Source organism: Gossypium arboreum, chromosome 13 (genome assembly GCF_025698485.1).
Source record: "Gossypium arboreum isolate Shixiya-1 chromosome 13, ASM2569848v2, whole genome shotgun sequence".
Taxonomy (NCBI): domain Eukaryota; kingdom Viridiplantae; phylum Streptophyta; class Magnoliopsida; order Malvales; family Malvaceae; genus Gossypium; species Gossypium arboreum.
In genome coordinates this window covers 91,211,691-91,226,285 of record NC_069082.1, presented here as the reverse complement: position 1 = coordinate 91,226,285, position 14,595 = coordinate 91,211,691, and the positions used below count along the sequence as shown (strand labels likewise).

General features: G+C 35.6%; 1 non-coding gene across 1 annotated transcript; it reads left to right on the top strand.

Annotated features, from left to right (window-relative positions):
• The first annotated feature begins 7,444 nt into the window (after positions 1–7,444).
• On the top strand, positions 7,445–7,551 carry LOC128287029 (small nucleolar RNA R71). Its single transcript, XR_008277729.1, has one exon. It is a non-coding gene; the product is annotated as a small nucleolar RNA R71 (small nucleolar RNA).
• The last annotated feature ends 7,044 nt before the right edge of the window (positions 7,552–14,595 follow it).

The window sequence follows — 14,595 nt, the reverse complement described above, 5'->3', positions numbered from 1 at the left end:
AAGAAAAAATTCTGTGAAAGAACAATTATTAAGTATTTCGAAGAGAAATGAAATTTTTTTCATGCATTACAGAGGCTCTGAAATAATGTTTCAGGCATTAACCATTGACTTTGAAAACGGATCCTGTTTTTCCATCTTTCACGTCAACAGCTCTATAAGGATATATATGCTTGACTTTGAATGGTCCAGACCATCTCGACTTTAATTTTCCAAGAAATAGTTTAAGTTTAGAATTGAAAAGCAAGACTTGTTGTCTAGGTACAAATTGCCGTGGAAAATTTTCTTTTCATGCCAGCGCTTTGTCTTTTCTTTATACAGTTTCGCATTCTCATAAGCTTAAGCTCGAAATTCATCCATCTCATTAAGCTCTAGTAGGCAATGAGTAGCAGCAGCACCCCAATCCATGTTTAGTTTCTTGATTGCCTAAAATGCTCTGTGGTCTAGCTCAACTAGAAAATGACATGGTTTACCATAGACAAGCTTGAAAAGTGACATTCCCAACAATGTATTGAAAGCTGTGTGATAAGCCCACAAGGCTTCATCTAACCTTACTGACCAATCCTTGGGGTTGGGATTGACAACTTTCTCTAGAATTTGCTTGATTTCTCTGTTGAAAATTTCAGCTTGTCCATTTGTTTGGGGGGTGATATGTCGTGGCAATTTTATGTTTAACCCATATTTGTTCAGAGTGCTGGCAACTAATCTGCAGTCAAAATGTGAGCCTTCATCACTAATTAAAGCACGAGAGGTACCAAACCTGGTAAAAATATTTGTATGCAGGAATCTCAAAATTGATTTGGCATCATATGTGGGTAAAGCCACAGTTTCAACCCACATGGAGACATAATATATAGCGACAAGAATATGGATTTTTTCCCAGGATGGTGGAAATGGACCCATGAAATCAATTCCCTAAACATCAAATGATTCCAACTCTAGTATATTTTGCAACGGCATCTCGTATCTTCTTGATAAGTTATCAATTCTTTGAGAGTGATCACAGTTCTTACAAAACTCATTAGCATATTTAAACATGGTGGTCTAATAAAAACCAAATTGGAAAACCTTTTCAGTAGTTCTCATGCTTCCAAAATATTCTCCGTAAGGTGCAGAATGATAGTGATACAGGATACTTTGAAATTCATCATCTGGAACGCATCGTCGAATTACTTGATTTGCACATTGTTTGAATAGAAATGGCTTGTCCTAGTAATATTGCTTGACATCGTGAAGAAATTTCCTTTATCCTTGATGATTGAGTGCAGGTGGTAGCAAACCATTGACTAGAAAGTTAAATATCAGTATACCATGGAAATGCCATAGCCAACAATATATGCTCATCAGGGAATTTGTCTTTAATCATTTGACCTTCACCATACTCATTCCCTGATTTCAGTCGTGACAAGTGATTAGCCACTTGATTTTCAGTGCCTTTGCTATATTTGATTTCCAAATGAAATTCCTGTAGTAGCAATAACCATTTAATAAGTCTAGGTTTGGCTTCGTTATTCATCACCAAGTATTTGATGGCAGAATGGTCTATATAAACTGTGACTTTGGTGCCCACTAATAAGCTCTGAATTTTTTAAAGGCAAACACCACTGCTAACAATTATTTCTCGGTGGTGGTATAACTGAGCTGTGAATTTATTAGTGTGTGACTGGAATAATATACAGCATGGAACATCTTGGCTTTTCTTTGCCCTGCACTGCTTTAAAAGAAAAGTCACTTGCATCACACATTAGTTCAAATGGTAGATTCCAGTATGGTGCAGTGACTATATATGCTACAGTTAATCGTTCCTTTAATTCTTTGAACGTCTATGAGCATAACTCATCAAAATGAAATGGTTTGTTTTGGTCCAACAATTGGCTTAGAGGCTTTGATGTCTTAGAAAAATCCTTGATGAAGCGACGGTAAAATCCATCATGCTCGAGGAAGCTTTTGATTCCTTTTACTGAAGTAGGGGGTGGCAACTTTTCAATGACTTATATTTTTGCTTTGTCGACTGCAATTCCTTACTGTGAAAATTTATGGCCTAAAATACTGGCTTCACAAACCATGAAGTGGCATTTTTCCCAATTCAACACTGGATTTATTTCTTGACATCGACAATGTACTGACTGTAAAATTTTTAAGCAATCTTCAAAAGTGTTGGAAAACATAGAGAAATCATCCATGAATACTTCAAGGAATTTCTCCACCATGTTAGAAAATATTACCATCATGCAACACTAGAATGTTGCCAGGGCATTACATAACCCAAATGACATTCTTCTGAAAGTAAATGTTCTATAAAGACAGGTGAATATAGTTTTTCCTTGATCGGTAGGAGATATGGCAATTTGGTTGTACCTTGAGTATCCATCTAAAAAATAGTAGAAGGCTTTCCTTGCTAGTCTATCTAGCATCTGATCTATAAAAGGCAAAGGGAAATGGTTCTTCTTTGTTACTTTGTTGAGCTTGTTGTTATCATTGTTGAGTACTATAACAGCCCGATTTAGACCCTAGTCGGAATAGTGGTTTTGGGACCACAGATCCGAGTCAGAAAAATATTTTAATATTCTTTTCTGTGATTACAGTATGTGTTTAAGCATGTGTGAAAGTTTCGTATGAAAATTCAATTATTTGTGTGCTTTATTTGATAAAAGGATCTAATCGCGTAAAATGCAAAATTTGCATTCTATTTGTTAAAGTTCCTAATTGCTATGTCTCCTTAATTGTGAGGTCCTTATGCAGTTGTTTGATCATGGATGGTATTAAATGACATTAATGGACATTATTTGGTGGAATTTTTAACGATATTAATAAGGTTATTTAAGTAAAATGTATATTAATGTTATTAGATTAATTAAACAAACATGAAAACTAAGCCATTATGTTCATCTATAGTCGAAAATCAAAGAAAAATAAAAGAAAAAGAATCATTTAGGGTTCGGTTAAGCTAAAGTTCAATTGAGGTATGATTTTTGATCGAATTTTGATAATTTCTACGTTTTTGTGATCGTTGCTTAGAGTTCTATCAAGCCCATGTTTGAATTTATGAAATTTTTGATGATTTTGAGTTGAGCCATTGATGAAATTATGAGTTTTATGAAGTTTGATGTTAGTAAATGAAAGATATGTATTGGGTTAACATGTTTTGTCTTTGAATTTTTGATGAATTTGAGTAAAATGGGTTAAATTGTGAAATTTGCAAATTGAGGGACCAAAATATGAAATAAATGAAATATGTGGGCTTATATGAACTCTATGAACATTCAGCCTAACATGTGTAAAAGGAGAATTTTGTGTATTTTGTGGTTTTTGTGAATTATGGACTAAATTGTGAACATGTGAAAACGTGAGGACTAATTTGTAAAATATTCTAAATATGTGTATATGGATTGAATTGAATGATTTTTTTGAATAAAAAGGTTAATTTTGAATACATATAGATCAAGAAAAGAGGAATTCAAAATTAGATCGGGGGAAATCGAAGGTTATAGAGTAAATGATCCAAATCGTCAATTCCATTTAGGAGGTAAGTTCATACATGATAAATGATGTTAAAAGTATGTTTTAATGCTTTGGTAATGCATAAATTTTATATATACATATTTGACTATGGTTTGAGTAAGATGTTAAATAGGCTATGTTCGGCACTAAGTGTGCAATTTGAAATAGCTTCGGCTATATGAGGCACTAAGTGTGTGATACTGAGATAGCTTCGGTTATTTGAGATGACAATAAGTGTGTGGGATCGTTCCAGGTTTCGCTAACCATTAGAGCACTAAGTGTGCAAATTCTTAAAGCATGGAAAGATTTCTGAATGAATTATTGTATTCAAACGAGAGGTGATAATGAAAATAAATAAATACGAGAAGATTCAGGTATGTACGATACCTATGTGGTAGATGATATCATGTGTATAAAGTTTGATGAATTAGCATGAACATATTAATTGTGATGGAATAGAACTGATGGATAATTTGAGAACTACTAAGTGTTTATTAGTTGATATTTTGTATTATATAAATTGTTAATTATATTTAGTATGAACTTAAAAAGCTTCAAAGCTTACTGTGTGAAATGTTATCTGTTTTACAGTGTTATAAAGCTAGCTGGAATTCGGGGATCGTCAATGACTCATTCACACTATCAGACATCTATTTTGGTACCATTTTGAGAGTTGTACATATGGTATATGGCATGTATAGGCTAGAAGTATGTGAATATGTTTTGTAAAGTGTATATCATGCCATGTGATATGGCTAGATTATGGTTGAATTTATGGTTTGATTTTAATATTTAATATGTGATGCAAAAGTGGTATATTTGATGTATATATATGACCTAGTGAGGAATGGTCAATTTGGCAAGTTAGTTATGTGGTTTGGTTATGCAAATGGTATGATTTTGATATGAGAATGAATATGAAACTTAGTAATAAGAACAAGTATAATTGAATGTGTTTGGTAAGTAAATATGGTATGTTTTAATTTGGATAATGAGCATGAATTTAGTTGATGAATATGTGATATGAATGATGAATGTTTTGTGGTTGAAATTGGTTGGAAATACGATGTATTTGATGCTTGAACAGTAATTGTAGGAAGGACCCTAAAGGGGTGGCATCATGGCCTTGTAAATGGCCTATTTTTGCCCGCACCGGCAGGGACACGGACGTGTGTCTTAGTCATGTTGCTCAATGACCATTTCGAATTGAGCCTAGGCAGATCACACGGTCGTACACTCGAGCGTGTGTTAGGCCATGTGGCTAAGTCAGTTTCGAGCATAGGCTAGACATACGGGCGTGTGATTGGCCGTGTGATCCATGTCAGTAGCCTCCCTAATTTTCACATGGCTTGGCACACGAGTGTGTCTTGTGGCGTGTGGACAAGTCAGTATGTATGCCCTGTTTTGCCACGATTTAGACACACGGGCGTATCTAATGCCGTGTGAGGCACACGGCCTGTTCACACGAGCATGTGACCTGTATAACTTTGAAAAATATCTAAGTTTTGAAAAAAATTTGTATCAGCTCGGTTTAGTCTCGACACCTTTTTAAAGCATGTTTAAGGTTTCGTGGACCTCTATAAGAGAATCTGTATTGATGTATGACTATGATGCTATGATGATTGTGAAATGAATGTTAAATGTTTCGATATGTCTGGTAATGCCTCGTAACCTAATTCCAGCGTCGAATATGGGTTAGGGGTGTTACAACTTCTATGACTCCTACTTTCTTCGGTACACATTAAATGGGGATCACCCAAGAGCTATCAAAAATTGGGTATATAATCCCAATATCTAACCATTTTATAATTTCCTTCTTAATTACTTCCTTCATGACAGGATTAAGTCTCCTTTGCTGTTCAATAGATTTGCCATGGAAACCTTCAAGTATTATTTTGTGCGTGTAAATTACTGGGCTAATTCCTTTGATATTTGCAATTGACCATCCTAAAGATTTCTTGTATTTCTTTGAAACCTCCAGTAATTGCATTTCCTGGTCTATTGTAAGCTTGGTACAGGTAACTACAGGCAGTGTATCATTTTCTCCCAAATAAGCGTACTTCAAATACACTGGCAATGACTTCAAATCCAAAACTGGTGGATCTTCTATTGATGAGCGAGAAGGGTTGAAAGAGCAACTTGATAAATCTAATGATTTGTTTGCATCCATTGTCAAATTGCTGAGTTTCCACCAGTTCTTTAGATTCTTCATTCAAATCTATTTCATTTAATTTGACAGATTCTGCATCAGAATTTTTATGCATATGTCCTGCAAATTCTTCCTGAATTACAATGTCAACAAATTCTATAGCATGTCATTCTTCATCTGGGTATGCACACTTTAAAGCATCAAACACATTAAAATTCTAATCATTAATTCTTATGGTTAAGTTACCTTTCTGTACATCAATCAATGTTTTACTAGTTGCTAAGAAAGATTGTCCAAGTATTATAGGTACCTATTTATTTACTTCACATTCTGGAATAATAAAATCTACTGGAAAGATGAACTTGTCGACTCTTACCAGTACATCTTCAATTTTACCTTCTTGATGGACATATGATCTATCAGCTAGTTGCAGTGTGACTGTAATAGGTCTTACCTTTCCTATCCCAAATTTCCTGAAAACATACATAGGTATTAGATTGATACTTGCACCTAAATCCCATAATGCTTTACATACATAATGGTTTCCAATCGAACATGTTATAGTGAAACTCCCTCGATCTTTTAATTTTGGTGCCAATTTGTTCTTCAGCATTTCTATGCACCTTTTAGTAAGTGCAAGAATTTCGAGCTCCCCTAACCTTCTCTTCTTGGATAGGATATCTTTCATGAATTTCACATAGTTAGGCATTTTTTCTAATACTTCCAGAAATTGCTTTAAGACCTCGAGAAATTTCTTGAATTGAGCATCTTGTTTTGAATTTTGGAAATGCTGGGGAAAATGTGGCGATGACCTTCCTTCCATTTGTTGAGGTTGTTCCTTGCCATGGCATTTGTATTGGCTCAGCAAGATGAATTTTCTTTTGTATGCTTTTGTTGACTCCCATATTTTGTAGTTTGTTCCACTTCTAGTTTGACAGTTGTGCTTCTAGGAACTTCAAACCTTTCTTTCTCAGACAAGGCATCATTCACAAATCCTGGTAGCTCAGTGCCACTCCATAGTGTTATGGCTTTACATTGTTCTTTTCCTTGAGATTTATAACTTTCTGTGTCACTAGGCAATGCTCATTGTTGTTTGGAGCTTAATGTAGTGGTAATTTTTCCCACTTGATTCTCTAGAGCTCTTAAGGAAGTTGTTTGGCTCTGAATAATTGCATCATTATTTTCCATTTACTCTTTAAATAAAGCTTCCATCGCTGATGTTGAAAATGGTGAACATTTTTGCACATTTTGCCGCAGCATTGGTTGATTGTGTCTATGTGGTATTCCAGTTGCATTCTATCTATTAACAGTGCTGGCATTTCCCATTCCCTTATTACTCCAGCTAAAATTTGGATGTTTCTTCCACTCTATATTGTAGGTGTTGGAGTAGGGATTGTTGTTGCTACGGTGAAAATTTCCCATGTAAGACGCAGAGGCTAAATTAGATGGGCATTCATCAAAAACATAATCTTCTCAGCAGTATACACATGCTAGTTCTGTACCTTAATCTCCTGTACTACAGAGGGTATTTTTATAGTTTTAATCATATTCGATAAAGATGATACCTGAGCTATTAACGATGTAATCGCATCAAGTTCCATTGCTCCAACAAATATTCTATTAGTACCAACTCTGGTAGCGGAGTACTAATAATAATTGTTCGCTATTCTTTCTATAATTTCATATGCTTCATTGTAGGATTTTTCAAGCAATGTCCCATTAGTAGATGGATACACCACCATTCGTGTATTAGCATTTAATCTATTGTAGAATATTTCCATTTGTGTCCAATGCTGAAAACCATGCATCAGACATTTTCTAATTAATTCCTTGAAATGCTCTCATGCTTCATATAATGCCTTATCTTCAGATTTCCTGAACTATGTAACGTCATTCCTAAGCTTGGCCTTCCTGTTGGGAGGACTATACCTAGGCAAAAATCTCTAACAAAGTTCATTCCAAGACACCATTGTACCTGATGGTATTGCATTTAACCATGATCTGGTACAATCTCACAATGAATGGGGGAATAATTTTAGTCTAAGGGCATCTTTAGGAACACTCTACAACCTGAATGAGTCATAGACTTTAAGAATAAGTCTCAAGTACAATCTATGATCTTCAATTGGTAAACCACTAAACTACCCTACCATTTGCAACATTTGGAAACATTTCTAGTTTTAATTTAAAGTGTTGAGCTTGAATATGTGGCCTAAGAACTCTTGGACTTAAATCACCCAAAGTAGGCACTACTTGTTCCCTGATGGGTCTATCTCTGTCATTTAAGATTCGAGGAATATCATCATTCCTTCCATTCTAGAGTAACTAATCTTCTCTATTTGGATCATTTATAGCCCTTTCTATTTCTTTTAATGCTTTCCTTCTTCACTTTAATGTCTTTTCAATATCAGTATCAAAATAGTATTCTGTATCCTCTTGAAATCTTCTTCTCCTGTACTAGTACAAAACCTAAAAAGAATCAAATAAAATACCAATTAACTGTTCTAACAAAAATAACAAGAATAATAACAAATCAACTTTTCACCAATGCTGTCGATCCCTAGCAATGGTGCCAAAAACTTGTTGCGTGTAAATAACTAATGAAATTGTGCAAGTGTACACGTCATTCAAGTACTAAAGTGATAAGTAAGTATTTTCTCCACAGGGATTGAAAGTTGGTAAGAAATTGATTAAGTTATTGTAATCCTATTAACTGTACTAAATAGCAGGACATACTTTTAAATTGAATTAGAAGTTGGTATAACGAATTAATGTAATTTAATGCTAAAAACATAAATTTGAAATGGAAAATAAAATGTAGTGGCAAATTACAGAGAAAAGCAAGAGTAATTCTGTTGTTGAATGAATAGGGGTGGAATTATTTAGGTGAAATGCCCATATCAAAATAATGTCATGGAAAAATATTCTCTAATCAACTTTTTAGAGAATTACTACTGTAACCTGCCTCTTTTGATAGCTAGATTTGAGCTAAAAATATAAGTTACTGTATGTCTGTAGAACTATGGATTAATAACTACAATGAACGTTCTTCTCTGCACAATTCACAATGTCTATGTCTAGAGTTCTACGAATATTCTATCGATTATTCTCTTGTATCAAACGATTCTAGATCTAATATATTTAACCTTTTCAGAATTAGAAATGCATCTATGAACACAACATACAATCAGCTATGTCTAGAGCTTGCATGCATGTATTTGAAGTAGGCATAAATAGAATGAAATAGTGATAAAGGCAGTCTTAAATCATGAAAATTAGAAATGATAATCATCCACTCAAATAAATCCAACCCAGAAATGATTTAGTTTATGGGGGAAAAGTAAACACCGAGTTTAAATCTTTCATCAACATTTAAAGAAGTTTTAATCACAGAAATTAAGAAAATTAAAGGCAGAACTGCAGGATTTCTTACCGCACTCCAGCTTCCCTTCTATTTTTTGATCGTATGTGAATCTAAGATATATGTCTCTTCCCCTTCTTCACGTTTGTATTCTGCTCTCTGTAGCTACTACCTTTTCTTCATCTGAAATTCTCCAATGGAGTTTTTCTCTATGCAGAGAGAGGATTGTTGTCACCAGTCACACTCTCACACAAATTCTCCTCAATTTTTTCTTCTTCTCTCTCCCTTTATTGGGTAGATCTGTTCCACCTCAGCACATATTTTTCATTCCTCTTTTTAGTTTGTTTTTTCTGGTACATGTCCAGCTGGCAAAGAGTGACGTGGATAGAGTGCTAAGTCATTTTCCCGAAATTGCCATGGCAATTCTATTAGTAATCAATCTTGCCAATTTCCACAACAATATTTCACTTCCTTTATTTTCCCTCTCCATCTTCTTTCTCTTCCTACACCTATATTCATACAAAACCACACTTTTCCTCCCCAAGTGATAAAAGTAACAAATAATGGCCAATGTAGCGTAATCCAATATTTGTTATGCAATTTCTAAAATTATCCTAAAAATGCAGAAATTTCAAATAATTAATTCCATCTAGAGGCCTAAAATATAACTCTTTTTAAGAGTTATCAGTGATCGCTGTCAAAGGACTAGAAATCTATATGAAATGCCCTTGAAAAATATATTAGAAGTGGAACTCTTTGATGTGTGGGGAATTGATTTCGTGGGGCCATTTCTACCCTCTTAGGGTAATATTTATATAATGGTCACTGTTGACTACGTTCTCCAAGTGGGTTGAAGCTACTGCTCTACCCACAAATGATACGAAATCAATGTTGAAGCTGTTGACTCAGTATGGTATCCTTCGTGCATTAATCAGTGATTGATCGTGAGGTTTCATGATAGGTTTTAAATATTTATAATTACTCATTCTTGGACTAACTATTATTGCGATGTAGGCAACTGTACCTATCGAATAGTAGTATAGTTTTAGTAAGATCGGATTGTCGAACCCAAAGGAACTAAAAGTACTAGTAATGACTGTCCTTTTATTATCTAGCCTAAGAATAAAGAGATTTTGTTTTAATTAACTAATTATCTAAACTAAGAACTCACAAAGAAAAGAATTGGGGAATTGCTCGTTGGAAAATCGATTGAATGAAGACAATACCTAAGGAAAAATCCACCTAGACTTTACTTGTTATTCTGGCTCCGAACCGAACGATTTATTCATTCAACTTATTCCGTAGAGATCCCTAAGTTATGTTATTATCCCTATTCAAGACTAATAATGTCTAATCCCTAGATTGAATAACTGAGACTTTTCTCTAATTAACACTCTAGGGTTGCATTAACTCAATCTATGGATCCCCTTATTAGGTTTCAACCTAATCTGGCAAAATCTTGTCACCCTATTTCTAGGTGCGCAATCAAATATGCTTAATTATGACAAAAGTACTCTTAGACAAGGTCTATTCCTCCTCTGAATAAGAGCATGCCTTGAATCAGTATCCTGGGATATCAAAATAAGAATTAAGAACACATAATTAAGAACAAGTTAAATATTTATCATACGATTCAGAAAATAATTACAAGATTCGTCTTAGGTTTCATTCCCTTTAGGTATTTAGGGGTTTTAGTTCATAACTAAATAACAAAACATCTCAGAAGAATAAAGAATACAAAACATAAAGACAACCCAAAACTCCTGAAGGGAAATTGAGGAGAGATCTTCAGTCTTGATGATGAATCCTAGCTTACGAGATGGATCAATCGGCTTCATTGGAGTAATTCCTTACCCCCTCTTCTCCTTCCCCTTTTCTCCTTTTCTAGGGTGTATTTATAGGCCTTGGAATGCCTATAAGCCCTTAAAAGTGGACTTTTCTGAATTGGACTCAACTTGGGCTCGACAGGGACTCGCCCGTGTGACACGCCTGTGTGCGATTACTTCAGGCCGTGTTTGAGCCTATTAAAATGGCATGGGCATGTGCTATACCTGTGTGAATCGTGCTTCTTCCAGATTGACACGGCCGTGTCGTCTGACCGTGTGAAGAGGTCCAGGCCGTGTTGATTTCGTACTTTGGCCCATTTTCTCTGTTTTTGGCCCGTTTCTCGTTCCTTTCGCTCTCCTATGCTCTCCTAAGTATAAAACATGAAATTAAAGCATTAGGAGCATTGAATTCACAAATTCTAATGAGAAATCATCCATAAAATTCATTAAACATGGGGTCAAAATATGTATAATTTACGGTTTATCAAATACCCCCACACTTAGGCATTTGCTTGTCCTCAAGCAAAATTCTCAACTCATAATCAAAATAAATTCTTCTCAACTTATAATTTCTATCGATAATATCTTAGAATAATCTGTAGATAATCATACATTGAGAATTCAACTAAAAGCACATAAAAGTTTCAAACATTCCAAGTTGAGTATTTAATCATGCAAACATAGGTGTCTCTCTGCATCTAAGTAATTACCTTTGATTCAGAATATCACAGAGTTTCACATCCTCACTAAAGGTGTTCAAGGACAATAAATGAAGCACTCAATAGTCAATAATGAAAAGTCATTACTATAGGCTTGCATGAAAATCAAATCTCTAGCACTATAATTTAAGATGATACATCAATCAAAAGGTCTTTAGAAGGTTGTAATGAGGCTTGGTTAGGGGGGTGTGGTCACAAGCTGAAAGAAAGGGTTAGAATTTTGATTAAATTGAAAAATTGCCTAACTAGAAAAAGAGTTAATCTTCACTTGCGTACAACAGAGCTTCTTCTCAGAATATGAAATTACAGATATGTATACATAGTTGTTTTTTTTTAATTAAGAACAAGTTAAATAATATAGACTAACTATTAAGAACAAAACATAGCTAGGCAATCCATTCAATTCAAATCTCGAAAAAAATAGGTAATAATTTAGGGGATTTCAACAATAATAGGTTAAAGGTTAATATTAAGGGTAATACAAGAAATGGCTTGTTAGGCTCAAGGGGGTTTACTAGGGGTTAATCGTGGAGGTAGGCTTTTCATGGCATGAGTGGGTTAATCCTAAGTGCCTTAATCATTTTGACATATCAAATCAAATGTTGTGGTCTTGACATGCATAATCAAGTAGGTTCTAGAATAACAGTTCAATACTGTCGCACTCAAAGTAATAATAAAAGTGAGCATGAAAGAATTAATAGATGCTTAAAAGGCTCAAAAATCATACAAAAATTATGGCTTTTTGTTGTTTAGACTCGTGAATTCCAATTCAAAGTAATACCTAGACTTGGGGAAACAACCTATAGTTTTAAATTCTTAAAAATCTACTTATCATGGTTGATTCTCTAATGTCTTAAAGTTTAAACAATCAATGCATAAATGCCTAAATTTTAATTCAAGAAATATCAATCAAAATCATAAATCAATTAAAATTTATCCTAAATATGATATGAGAGTTTTTCAAGAGAACAAGTGATTATTCAGGGATTTTTCTGATAATGGATGAATGCCCCCCACTTTTAAGATGTACATTGCCCTCAATGTACAAAGATAGATATTAGAGTATAAAAATAAGATAGGGAGAGAAGTGAAACTTCCTGTATGATGAATTCCTCAAACTAGAGTTTTGGAGAGTGATCGATTCGAGAGTGGAGGAGGTACTCCGGTGGTCGTAGAGGTTCATTAGGCCATAAGTCCTGTGCCAAAAGAATATTATATCTAGTGGTAGCTATGGTCGTGGTCGAGCAGGACATGGCAAATTTGGAGAACCTTTCCTAGTGGAGTTTTAGTTCCTGTGTGATGATGAGGTTAAGAGCTCTATATAACTGTGATAAAATCAAGAACGTTTTAGGGGATATTAGGAAAAATAATTACTCAAAAAGAAAAACCGAATTTGATAATTAAAATAAAATTTCTAAAATATAATAAAAATAAAGAGTAGTTGCAATAAAAATTAAAAGCATAAACTAATAAATAAATATTTCTAAACATCTTCATCGCTGGATGGTTCGCGAGGTGGGACTGGCGTTGAGATGTGGAGGTGCTGACAAATCTCTGTAGGGTAGCATCAATGTTGTCAAATCGTTGAAAACACTAATGCTCGAATTGGGTAAGGCGCTCAGAGATGTCAGCATATGAAGCCGCCGCATGAACTAGACGAGAGGGTGGTGGTGGCTGAGTCGGCGGGTCCTCGTGCTATGGGAGGACATCATCAGGAATGTCCTCGTAGGCCTCCTCCTAGGTAGAATGGGCGAGACAATACTGGGGAGGGTAGGTTCCTTGGCGACACTCGCTCATCCTCATGCTAAGCATGCTCGATATGCCTTATGGAGACATCTGGCCGATGAGGGTAAGGGATGATTCTTGGGCCGCGGTGTTGAGGATCCCGAAGTGTCGTGCCAGCCTAGTCACGTAGGGGCCAATGGAGATGACGCCCTTCCGATGTCGCTCTGTCTGGTGCTGAATCGTAAGGGCAATGAAATAGGCAAGGTCGATGACGTGCCCTTGCGACATGCACTATAAGAAGTAGACATCATGGGTGTTGACGATGCCAGTGATCTCTCACCTCCCTGTAATCATGTGAGCTAAAATTGCGTGTAAGTACCTCAGGGATGGTGGGAGAACTGATGCCTTGGAATGGCTAGGATTGTACGAGGCCGTGCTAGGGGCCAAAGTGTACCAGCACTTCGAGGGAGAGAAATGTATGTGGTGACTGAAAGCATGTAGTTCATTCTCCTCTCGAAACTCCTCCGTATATAGGCCTAGAGCAGCACCAAACTCTGGGACGCTTAGTTGGCAGATTAATCCGCCTAGGCGAAACTGTATCGTGCTGGGATCATCATACCTTGTCATTACGGTCTGGAGATGGAACGTTGAGCATAGTTCCATTGTGAGCTCGAGTTATGTCGGGTCGATAATCCCGAAGAACAGCTCCCAAGGGTCGGTGTTTAGGAGAGCCTGAATCGTGTCAGGCATCTAGACTTGTTCTACGGCAGCCAAGTTGATGCAGCGACCCACAATTAAGGGTCGGGCCTGAAGTATTTGGAACAGTTCTTTCTGCGACCCTCGGGAAACTGGTGACGGATTTCCATGGTTGGGCCAGCGGAAGAGGACGCTCCCTTCCTCTTCTTTACAGTAGGTACGACAGTTTTCTTTCCTCTTGATGATGACATGGTACCTGCGATTAGAATCATCAAGTCATCTTGATGAGTGGTCGAAGTAAAAGGAATACAATTTCCAACTAAAAAGTAGACTTTCAGCCACAACCAAACATAACTAATATAATAATTTCGTGACTTTGTCATTGTATGTAGTAATGGCATGTGTAAAAGAATGAAGCTTTCCTAACAACATGAAATGTATAAGAAATAATTAAACAATGCAAATTACATGAGAGATATTGGCATGGGAATATCATAAGAATGAGCATGGTAAAATCATGGGTATGAAGTTTCCTAATCACTGGATTTAACATGCAATGTATAATAACTAACTAAAAATGCAAACTAAATGATAAAGTAATGAACAGAAATGGAAGATAGT